The 12,662-nt window shown below is 42.6% G+C and overlaps 1 protein-coding gene across 10 annotated transcripts in view; it reads right to left on the reverse strand.

Moving 5' to 3' along the window:
• Positions 1-12,662, reverse strand: part of Tnni3k (TNNI3 interacting kinase) — a 263,899-nt gene that overhangs the window by 94,883 nt on the left and 156,354 nt on the right. The window lies entirely within an intron of this gene.

The following is a 12,662-nucleotide window of genomic DNA, read 5'->3' on the forward strand; positions in this document are numbered from 1 at the left end:
CTAAGGCTTTTAAATGATGTCAGCTAAACTACAGTTTAAAAAGTGAGCAAGGCACTAAAACCACTCTTACAGAACTCCATAAGATCAGGAGACCATCGGGGAATATTTGAAATGTTCTTAGCGTAAGATAAAAGGGAACCATGTGAGGACAATGCACATGTCAATCAATCAGCTTGGCTGCTGTCATCTATTCTGTGTGCAAATGAGATGTCTGTAAATAACTATAGATACCAGCATCACAAGATACTCTGTAAATATGTACATCTGGGGTTTTGTCAATCTTGTCTCCATAGTACTGAGAAAAGTATCCCTTTTGTGAGATAGATCAGAGTCAGGGCAGTCCAGGGGGGTCATCCCTGCCACACACAGATCTGCCTTGTGGAACAACTTATGGAGAAGCGCATAGTGATACACACTGTTCTTGAGGACCATACTTGCCTTTTAACTTTTAATCAGTGATCATGTAGTACTCAATCCAACTGATGCATCTACAACACACACCCCACACCTAAGGCTCAGGTGTCATAGCAGAAGAGCAGACAGAGGACCCCAAAACTGCTTCTCCAATAAATGCCAGAGAGGCTCCATTTGTGAAGCCCCATCAACATGGCTGCCTAACCAAGACCTCAACAAGGACTGCAATTTTGGTGTAGGAACTGAATGTTCAGTCTGTGTTTGGCTCATGCAGGAGGATTTCCAAGTCAGGAGGTAGGTATCTTGGGTTCGGTACTCAGTAAGAACAGGATGATCCTCATTGATTTACGGGATGCTTCCTGAGGCTCCCTTGGCTTTGCAAGATTACTCTAGAAAGCCTTTCGTATTGTGAATGAACTTGGAGAATACATAATACATTTTATAAATGCCAAAATGTAATGTGTGTTCAAAGTGACTTCAGCTGAGATGGCAGAGCATAGGAGTATTTGAGCATGTCAAAACAGGCAAGTCTGGGGTGCTATTTTCAGCCCCAAATTACACATTGGTAGGTGTAATGAGGACAATGCTGTTATAACCAAGAAATCTCAGACCAATAGGAAGATCCCATGTAGATACAGGCTCATTCCAAGAGCTGCACAGCCCACAGCCTGTCAAGGGAGTGTGGGTGTTAAATTTCACCTAGAACACTTAAATATATGTTGAACAGAGTTGCACCAGCCACAGTAAAATCATGGTTAGCCCCTGCCAATTATTTTATTGTTAATTCCAATTAGTGAGCGAGAAGAACAATTGAAGCCTTGTCTTTAATAGCACAAACTTTCCTGGAAAGTTTTACAAATGGAGCTATTCTAGGTAACTGCATGCAAAGACCATAGAACCTTTGTATGACTCTCCAATAAAAGCCTTGGCACAATGCTTCAGAACCCAAACCAAGACTCTTGAGCACTGGATCCTCACAGTTTATTTGTCTCTACTTATTGTTATGTAAATATATGTTACTAAGAATAATTACACCAGCTAGCTAGACTTGTGGTGGAATGGTTAAAAACCTTCTCTATGAAAGAAGCATAATGCCTGACTGATGACACCAGCCTCGGGGTTGTGCCTCTAGTCTGCTTGGTGGATTAGTATGTGGGGCGGTGGGGGGTGGGGTGTCTGAAAGCAATCATTAAGTCTTGGTCACTGATGACCTTCTAGTATCTTCACTATGCTGTTTTACATCAAAAATATCTAATACATGTTTATTGAACGAATGAGCTGTTGTGGAATAATCTTTTTGTACACTGTGAAGATGTGTCACTTGGATTGGTTTAATAAAAAGCTGAATGGTCAATAGCTAGGCAGGATTTTTGGGACAGAAGGAGGAGGAGGTTGCCAGCCAGACATAGAGGAAGTAAGATGTTTAGGAGGAGAGGTAACAGCCATGAGCCACATGAAAGGATAAATAGAAATGGGTTAATTTCAGTTATAAGAGCTAGTTAGAAACAAGCCTAAGCTATTGGTCAAGCTTTCATAATTAATAAGAAGTCTCTGTGTCATTATTTGGGAGCTGTATGGTGGGAAAGAGAAAAATCTGCAATAAGCACAGTCACTGACACTGAAGACAGACTTTACCACTACAGAGGATAACCACCACAATTTGATAGCATACAGGTCACACCCTGGGATAACTCAGTACTCGCTAGATAACACTTATTACTCTGCAAATGAATACTTAAGATCCAGAGAATGCTGAGGTGTATAGAGAGTAGGGATGATCTAGCTTAGTTATTTATTTATTTATTTATTTTTTCGAGACAGGGTTTCTCTTGTGTAGCTTTGCGTCTTTCCTGGAACTCACTTGGTAGCCCAGGCTGGCCTTGAACTCACAGAGATCTGCCTGCCTCTGCCTCCTGAGTGCTGGGATTAAAGGCGTGCACCACCACCGCCTGGCCCTCTAGCTTAGTTCTTACAGAAAGGGTGGAAAGCTCAGAATTTTAGTGTATCAACTCAGTCTGGAGAGCTGCAGAGTGTGAACCTAGATTTCATTTTCTTTTGGTTATCATTTCAGATGTTAGAATAGTCCCTGAAAAATAGTAAGTGGTCAAGTCAATGAGTGCGTATTTTATGAGTCATGCCTATGTGCTTTCCCCCACAGCATGGTATTTACTTGCTTTCTGTTAGCATGCCACTCTAGAAGATGCAAAGTGTACATGTTATGGATTTCATCTCCATGGAATTTATAATCTGCTAGTGAAAACAAAGATGAATGTTTTCAAAGAAAACAGTATGGGTTAAGAAAAGGTTTAGCTTTGAAGGAGGCTTTGAAGAGCAGTCGGCTATTACATCTACAGATATGTGGTGAGATTTTTGTCACAGGCAGGCTGAGGCTGGGTACATACTGTAGTGAGGACACAAGGCAGGAAGAGCCTAAGAGCGGACACTGAATCTTGGGAAGATCTTGGCAAAGGCAAGAGTTGTGTGTGTGAGAGGAATTATAAAAGTAGACATACTAAACCAAAGAACACATACTAGAAAAAAAATGGGATATTTGCATAAAATAGGATTGAATCGTGAGGATCAGAGAGGATTTCTGAATGGCCAATAACAGCAGCCCCAGGGTTGAGTATGCCTAGAGAAGAATGTACATTAAAACCTGAAGCCAGCCAGGGCCCCAGAGTTGCCACCATTGTCAGTAAGAGGCTGACTTTATCTGCAAGGTGCAATAAACTGTAAGGTTTTAGTAGTTTGTACACTGTAGGAATAAGAGGCAGTAACAGAGAGGAAGGAAATATAGTGAGAGATGGGCAAGTGCTACCTGAAGGGATTTAGCAGGATGGCAAACACGGTGCCAGCAGTTTTTGCCTTACACTTCTCCCGAGTTCCCTCTACCTTTCTAAGCTGTTAGATTAGATTCCTAAAGCTAGCTGCTAAGGTCTATTCTCTTATTTGGCCACTTCCTCCTCCTGAGGCTGACCATGAAGGTTCAGCTGCCAAAGTATTGAAGTCCAGCAATCAAAGCTCCTTTTTGGATACCATAATTAACATGCTCAAGCAAAATTGACCAATTCTTCCTAACACAGGATTCCCCTTTTCTCTTTATAAACCGCCATTTGTCTAAGGTCATGTCTGTCTCCTCTCTATCCAGAGGCAGGCCCTTGTCCCTCTGGGGCAAATAGCCCTGCCCTCCCTTCTTTCTCGTCTGCGATTTCATGCTTTGCTTCTTATTCCCTGCCCTTTGTCCCTCTGGGGCGAATAAATCTTCCTGTGCTGAGAACTTAGTCTTGGGGTGTGTTGTTCAGACACTGAGATCCTTTCACTAGCAAAGAGCTCCCGTGGGAAAGCACCTATTGTTCTCAATAGTCACACTGGAGGAGTCTATTAGGAATCTTTGCTGCAGGTGAGAAACATACAGAGGACCAAATCAGATGCCCCACATCTCTGCTGCTAAGATGTGGAACTAGCAGTTAAAATTCAGTTTTCAAAGTCAACCAGACCCCAAGGAAGACCCACAAATACCCAATTTCAGTAATGAGATGAAGAGTCAATGTGAACCAAGCCAGTGTATCTTTGTACCAGTAGAACTCAGTAGGCATAGACCTGCTCTCCTCCTCCCCAGAGCTGTGCCGAAGTCAAGGCTCTATAAGGAGCAGATAGACAAAAAACAGTGGCTACAAACAAAGGCCTGGGAAGATAGTCTAACATGGTGTCAGAGCCTGCAAGCTATTGGCAGCATTTGGAGCTAGAAATATAAGACAATGCATCAGCAGCATTTGGAGCTAGAAATACAAGACAATGATGGGAATTCTGGGGTTTCTCCCTCCCCACCCCTGTAGACCACTCATGAGTCTTAAATACAAAAGCACTTTGTCCAGGATAAAGCCTCATGTGTGTCTTTGGAAGTGGGGCAGCATTTACAATAGAACCAATTTTATTGTGGGATATTTTCATCCCCTCTTAGCCCTAGAGTCTCTCTCCATCCCCACTGTCTGATCTTGCAAAGCTGGTGCTTTTTTGACTAGAAGCATGGTTTCAGCTCACCTGAAAGTCTTTGTTCGCCCAGCTACACCGATGCTGCGGAGTCTGGACTTGGCACCAGCTTTGTTCTCAATGGTGAGGCACACCAAGAGTCAACTGTTTACGTAACACAAGTATTCGTCTCTTTGAAGTGCCTGTTCCTCACAGATTACTCCCCAAAGCTCTTTAACCTCAACAAGGCATACACTTTACAGAATATAAAATATAACCCAGGGCGAGATTTATTCCATCCAACTAAGCCGAGAGAGTAGAATCCATGTTCTGACCTTCACAGCTTTCTAGCCAGGAAAATAGTCTCAGAAAAGAGTAAGCTATCTGCAGTTGTGTGTGTGTGTGTGTGTGTGTGTGTGTGTGTGTGTGTGTGTGTGTGTGTGTGTGTGTGTGTAGAAAGAGAGAGGAGAGAGAGAGAGAGAGAGAGAGAGAGAGAGAGAGAGAGAGAGAGAGAGAGAAGAGAGAAGAGAGATCTTTTAGGAGTTTTCTCTTTGCTAACAGTGAATAGAAGCTAAATTTTACTGGTTTCTTTTCCATAAAGGAAAATTTTCTTCAACCTCAGAACTGAATTAATTTAATGAAGCCATTATGTGAGGATCAGGAGTCTTTTCAATATAATTGCCTGTATTGAAAATTTATCTAAAGTGCTCAAATGATTCATAATCAGTTGGTTATGTGCTGTAGCCCAATGCTAATTGTCACTATTAATCAGACTGGCCTGATTATTAGGCCATTTCCCAATTCTGATTTCCTCCCAGATCTGGACTGAAGTTCATGGCTAGACCTAGAAGGAGAGAGGTGAGTGCTACTCTCACTCCACTACCATTAAGCGTTTTTACAAAAGTCATTAAAATGCACAAATATTAATTTAGGTTTTTTTTCTGAGTTACAAAGCCATGTAATTGCCTGTGTCAGTCGCTACTAACAAACACTGGTTTAAGGGCACCAGAGATAACCTCTCAGTGTCCTTATTTGGAGAAATGACTGCCTGGATGAGTAAACCTAATAACAGTGCAGAGCTTCCCAGACATGGTGCAGGCCAGCTTTCTGAGGTATCCCTGAAGGTGATTAACTCATGATTAAAGAACTGGCAACCAGCAGGCCTGGAAGCATTCCAAGGGTTAAGTCAGTGGAAGCAATTAGGCTTCCATTTCAATCTCATCACACTGTGAAAGTCATTAGTTTACAAACACATCTTCCTGACAAGCCATCATTCACACACTAAGCCAGGAATCCTGGTCTGCCACCAGCCTGCCTGCCTGCCACACCTCTCCCGCCTGCAGTGCATGAAGATGGCTGGGTGTCCTCCAAGTGCAGGCTTCTTACTGGGGAGTCCTACCTCCATGACCTTCAACACAGTCAGTTACAGCGTTCCCTACTGAGCGTCAGTCCTGCCTAGCAGAATGTATTCTCAGACAGGACCCAAACATCCTGAACCTCTTCCTGGGCTCCAGTGTGATGCAGCACACTGACTCGGCCTTTAATAAGAACTCACAACTACTTACTTTGTAATACCGTGCCTTTTCTAAAAATTACTTTGGAGTCATCTAGATGAGTTCTTGGCAGCTACATGTGTGTTCTTTTGTGGGTTCGTTTTGATCTCTTTGTGCCTCCAATTTGTGGCTCTGATTCCCTTTGTCCCCGTCTCTGCCTCCCTGTTTCTGTGTCACACCAGCGCACTCACACACACACACACATACACACACACAAACACACACATACACACACACAAACACACACATACACACACACAAACACATACACACACATATACAGACACAAACATACACACATAGACACACAGATACAGACACAGACACACACACACACAAACACATACACACACACAAACACATACACACATATATACAGACACAAACAAACACACATAGACACAAACACACACACATAGACACACAGATACAGACACAGACACACACACACACAAACACATACACACATATACAGACACAAACACACACACATAGACACAAACACACACATAGACACACAGATACAGACACAGACACACACAGACACACAGACACACAGACACACACACACACACACACACACACACTTTTATTCTTTAATCCCTTAGGCCTTGTAGCTATTTAGACAATAACTAATGATCCAAACCATTCCCTTCAGGGTAGAAGTCCGGGGTTTGATCTCTATTGAAACATGGAAACACATTTAGATTGGGAACTTCCCTGGCAGATATGCATAGATGCTGTAAGGTGACTGAGCCATTGGGAGCTCCTTTGATTTGGGCTGTGTGGTGGTTGAATAAGCAGCATCCTCTGCAGTATCATGTATTTGAACACTTGTTTCCCAGACGATGGCCGTCTGAAGAGGTCATGGGGAGGACGGCCCTGCTGGAGGAAGTACACTGTGGGAGGGCTATTTCTGAGAGTCCACACCTCTCTTCCCTGCCAGTTCAGTCCTTCTGCTTCCCGTTTGTGGCTGAAGATGTGAGCGCTCAGCTCCCGGCTCCAGCTGCCTGCTGTCACACCTCCTGCACCATTATGGACTATCCCTTTAAAACCAGAAGCCCAGATACAGTCTCCCTTCACGTGCCTTGTTCATGACGTTTTATCACAGCAACAGAAAAGTAACTAATACAGGCTGTTCACAGGAGGCTGTTCACAGGAACCTGGTCACAACTGTGTGAGAAACCGTGAGTTCTGCTTCAGAACCGAACAGGGACCTTGTTCCCATTCTTGAATCCCTCCTTGTTTGTTCTTTGGATCTCACCGTTATCTACCCAATGGCTCTTACTGTATCTACAAAGTACCCCAGGATTTCTACTGTGTGCCTCCATATTCCAGGACTCTTACTGTGTCCAAATAATTCTTTGTTGTTCTTTCACAAGATAAGTAAAGTTCTCGGAAATCCCTTACGATTTTATTTCACCAGAGTCCTCTGTTCTTGTCAAGCTCCAGAGAACCAGAGCTTAGGTTTCCCTACTAGTCCCTTAAGGACATAGAATGTTACCCTTGCACAGACCATCACTCTGCAACTTTGTGTGAGGGTAGAGCTGACATAGTCTGGTTTTTGTAAGAGTAGAGCTGACTTAGTCTGGTTTCTGTAAGAGTAGAGCTGACTTAGTCTGGTTTCTGTGAATGTAGAGCTGACTTAGTCTGGTTTTTGTAAGAGTAGAGCTGACTTAGTCTAGTTTTTGTGAGGGCAGAGCTGACTTAGTCTGGTTTCTGTGAGGGCAGAGCTGACTTAGTCTGGTTTCTGTGAGGGCAGAGCTGACACAGTCTGGTTGTTGTGAGGGTAGAGCTGACTTAGTCTGGCTTTATGCAGACTGACTTTGTTGTTTCCCACAGGTTTGCAGGAAGAGCTTATTCACAGTGTGGCAGCCCACAGGTGATCAGGGATGGCAATGCATAGGTCCCAACACAATCACTGAGAGAGAAGTAGCTTTCCCAAGGCTCAGAATTATGAACTTCTAAACACCAAAAGCCTAATTTCACTCAGCTCTTGGAAACCATGGAAACAGTACACTCGAATAAATGCAAAGGATCGCAGAGCCTTGGCTCCTCCTAAAACAAACTTCTGTCCGTAGGTAGAAGTATATTAGAAAGCTTACCGCAAAGGCTCTGGATTTGTCCCAATGCCAGTGGGATTGAAGATATAGATTATGAGATCGGTATCATGCTTCAACCTGCTTTTTGAGGGCAATGTGAAAAAGTACATCCTCTTCACTCAACATTTGCTCAGAACATGGAATACAAGTGGGAGAATGTGCTAACTGAGGTAATCTAAGTACCCACACGTGACCTTGTTGAGAGACGTCTTCGAGTAAGTACCCTAGAATCAGCAAACGATTATTCCCATCTTTTAACAAATGCAGGGTTTTTTTTTTTTTTTTTTTTGGTCATTTTAATAGAAATTAGTCTTATGGGGATTTTTAGGAACAAAGCTATAAAGTGGGACATTCTTGAATGCCGAAGTAACAGTCAGGGAATTCCACAAGTGACAGCTAAGAGTTTCTCACACAAGGTTTCTCTTACTTCCATCTGAAATTAAGGATGGAAGGAGGGATGTTAGAAGACATCACCTTGCCTGCTTCTTCTTCATGGTATTCAGCATACTTCAGTGCATTGTGACCATGGATGAATAGAAACTTCTGATTTCAGGTAAGAGTCTAGGAAACCTAAATTTGGGAGTCATTAGCAGCTAATGAAAGAATCTTTTTGCACAAAGTACATGAGTCACTTTGAAGAATAAAGAAAATGGCTAATAATCAATGGTATCCATTTATGTAAAATAAAAGCTTAGCTAGTCTGGTTACTAAAAGAAAGTTACTATTCCAAAATAATCAAAGAAACTTCTAAATGTGCTCTCTCACTGTGACCAGAACACAATTTTCCCATTTCCTTTCTGAACTCTTAGCTGTAGAAACATTTAAGACATCAGCTTTCCTAGAGAAGCACATCTCCAAATTTGAGAGCCCAGGTGTTCTAGGACAACACACGGGCAGGAAAACTGTGTCAAGGTCTCTGCAGCAGAAGTGTGTCTTAGACAAGCATGTAACACATGCCACAGATGTATTCGAGAATTGGAAGTTGTCGTAGATAGCCTTAACTGACAATTTGGCATGGCCTAGACACATCTCTACAGGGAGTCCCGTTTGAGGGAATTTACAGATCAAGTTGGTCAGTGGTCTTGACTGAGGGAGAGTGTCTTGATTAGTAATTGCTGTACAAGGGCCCAACCCACTGTAGGAGACACAATTTCTTAGGCATGTAGTCTGGAGTGTACAAAAAAAGTAAGCATGGCCTCAAGGAATCTATCAAACCCCCTCCATAGTTAGTTCCTGCTGTGCTTCTTTGGTTGTGAATGAGCTCTCTTCTGGTTACAAGCAATGCTTCATTAAATAGCAAACCTAATCTACCTTCAGGTTCCTGCCCTGAATTTCTTACCTCTACAATGGACTGTGGCCTGGAAATAAAAGCTAAATGAACATTTTCTTCCCTTATGCTGCTTTTGATCAGAGTGTTTTATCACAGAAACTGAATGATGCCAGAAGAAGAGGTATATTAGAGGTTCTTAGATGATCTTTTGTTCTGAAAAGGAAAACTTATCTTCTCCCTAAGCCTCTAGCAAAGCAACAGACCTTCCCCCTGCTCAGCTGATCACTGCTATTCCCTGAACCTTATGGACCACAGGACCTCCACCCCATGCTAAGAAGAGACACAGATGCCCAAAAGCTAGCTCCTTTGTCTTGTCACAAGAGTCCTCTCAGCCATAGCTCAGAATCCAGATCCAACACAGTTCCTTGGCAAGTTGCCAAGGACCTTTTGAGTACTTACTTGGTACTCAGGCATAAAGATGACTGTCTGTGATATTAAAATTCAGCCCCAAATAGTAACAGGAAAGTGAGGGGTGGGTGTGGGTAAACAAGGTCACAGGAAAGAAATGACAACCTACGAGAAAAACAGTCTTGAGAAGGGAAACTATGTAAATGTGGCATGGCAGATACCATTGATATTATGTCTACCATATTTCCTGCTGAAGGTCCTTAAAATCCTGGAGTCAGTGTACCCGAGAGAGTAGGAGCCAGACAGATCCCAGAAGGCAGACTGATGGGGAATGAGGCTTTAGTTAGATCAATGTACTTTTCTCATTAAGATGGCCAGCTTTCTGCTATCCCTTCTGCCAGAGGGAAGTTTGTGGTGGGGAATGTTCAAACTCCCATAGGAGGCAGACTACTCTGGTGGGAACCAAGCAACTTTTCCTTGTCTGTCTGGATTATTCGATACTCTCCATAGCCCCAATTGGTCAATTCTGAGGGAAAAAGGAAGCCCCTAAGTATATGAAAGTTTGGTCTCTGCCAGACAAACTCAGATTCTTGGTTCAGATTCCTTCTCTCTGTCTTTGTGTGCTTTTGATGTAAATAAAATCTGGGTGAATGTTGAGCCCCTAATTCTCCTGCCTGCATATTCTTTAAATTAGCAGAGAAAAAGAACCCATCACTGGGACTCTGGGTGACCACACCATAATAGCATCATACTGCATTAAGCAATATGTGGCAATACATAGAGAAGCAATTGGGAAGCAGCGGGCTTTATCAACAAATTCAGTTTCCTGTGCTGAGTGAAGCAGGCCTTGGACTTGGGCAAGTCACTCTAAGTATGCAGGCACAGCCACACTATCACTGGCCAGCAGAGGCCTTGCTCTAGTACAACTCGTCCTCCAAGGAGTGTCTTCTCACCTCTCAGAAGGCTCCACAGTAAAGGTTTTAAGATGTTTTGGTTTCAGGGGAATTTGTATGCAGCTCTTTAAGAACAGGGATTAGGATTTGGGAGGAAATACCATTTGCCTATTGGAGTATTTGACCTGAATGCTTCCCCTTGGTACCTTTATCCCTGCTCAGCAAACAGAGAGAAGCTTAAAGCTTCATTTCTACAAGAACACAGGTTAGAAATGTGCTTATTCTCATAGGCTTTCCATCAAGGGCACTTTGAAAATTCAAAAAGAACGGACAAATCTATGTTTTAAAGACTCACTGAGCCACTCACTGTCTCTGTGGCTGTCAGGAAGATGTACTGCGGATTTCTTTGCAGACACTAGGCAGTCTGTTCCTGGGGCAGAGGTATTAGTCACAGGGATGTAAGCTGAGGGCTCTGGGAGCTGAGGACTGGAGTGTGTGACTGTCCTCTGAATAACACAGGCTCCTTCTTGCTTTATTCTTCCTCTGCCTCCTCTAAGTTGGATCCATGTCTCTCTTTCCCTCTAAATGAATATTTCCATTTTTCAGAACTCTGCTCAGTATTTGAGTCTCTTCCTGGCTCCGAGATCATGTCATTTACTACCAGTAAGATGATAAAACCCCAGAAGCTAGAGTTAGGAGCTGGAGAAGTTAATGGTGATGAATATATTATTTAAAATTTCTTGTCTGGAGGTGGAGAGATATGATCTTATTTAGCTCAGGATGACCTCAGATTTGCTGTTTACATGAGGATGAACATAAACTCCTGATCCTCCTGCCTGAACATCTGAAGAGCTGGGGTTCAATGCATGTTCCACCATTCCTGATACTGGAGGAATATGGGATAAGAAAGAGCGAGAGCCAGGGAAGTTTTTTGTGGTGGTTGCATGCTGGGGCAGCTATCTATAAACTCTTTACAATGGAATTCTGACATTTATTCATACCAAATTTTTGTTCTGTGTTTTCTATAAATATTCACATTTGTGATTTAAACCCTCTAGGATTTAAAACCTTAATCCCCCTTCTTTAGTCTTATCTGTATGCTTTCTGTGTGGTCAACATTTCTCCAACAAATATTTGAAAGATAGTTATTTGGCTTTAGTCTATGGTTGCATATTGTAAAAGAGCCAGTTTTCCAAACAATTCACCTTTACAGTAAAGATAAAAAATGAGTTAAATTCTCTCCACTGTTCTGTGTTAGCCAGATCTCCCATGCCTTTCTTGACCAGCTAATTCCTAGCCCTGTCTTAGGAGCAAGCTTAGGGATGGCCTGCTTTTGAAAACCTTCTTCAAGCAATATAATTTCCATCAGTGGATCTGAATTGAATACATGTCACTGTGTTCAATCTTATGTTCAGCAATTATTACATGTTCTTTTTTTGGGTCATTTTGTTTTTGTAGGTACTATTGGATAGACATACAAACAATGTAGGACTTATAACCTATTTCCCCAGGAGTATTAAAAACATTTGTAAGCCACTTTGTACCATTTTTTTTGTTTTGTCTTGGTTTTAGTTTTGATATTTCAAGGCAGGGTTTCTCTGTGTAGCCTTGGCTGTCCTGTAACTCGTTCTATAGAACAGGCTGGCCTTAAACTCAGAGATCTGCCTGCCTCTGCCTCCAGAGTGGAGTACTTGGATTAAAGGTGTGTGCCACCACCACTTGTACCTTTTATCTCCAAGGATTAGGGAATTTTTAGCAGCTCAAGAGGTATTTAGGATGTGGCCAATAGAAAGTCTTTGTTGTCTTTTTGCATTATTGCAAGGTCTTCTGCTTTGGCATCTTTTACAAGCTGTTCTTTTCACCCCATCACAGTGACTCCTTCCCCCAATTGCACCCTTAAATCCTTCTGGTAAACTGCTGGCACTAAGTCTCACCAGGTGTTTTGGTCTTTGTACCACAGAATACTGTTGGGATGTTCTCTTGGTTGAAGCTAGCTCCTGATCTCTTGGTGCCCGACATCAGCACAAATTAAGTCACAAAATAAAATGTAGGA

Source organism: Peromyscus maniculatus, chromosome 6 (genome assembly GCF_049852395.1).
Source record: "Peromyscus maniculatus bairdii isolate BWxNUB_F1_BW_parent chromosome 6, HU_Pman_BW_mat_3.1, whole genome shotgun sequence".
Classification (NCBI taxonomy): domain Eukaryota; kingdom Metazoa; phylum Chordata; class Mammalia; order Rodentia; family Cricetidae; genus Peromyscus; species Peromyscus maniculatus.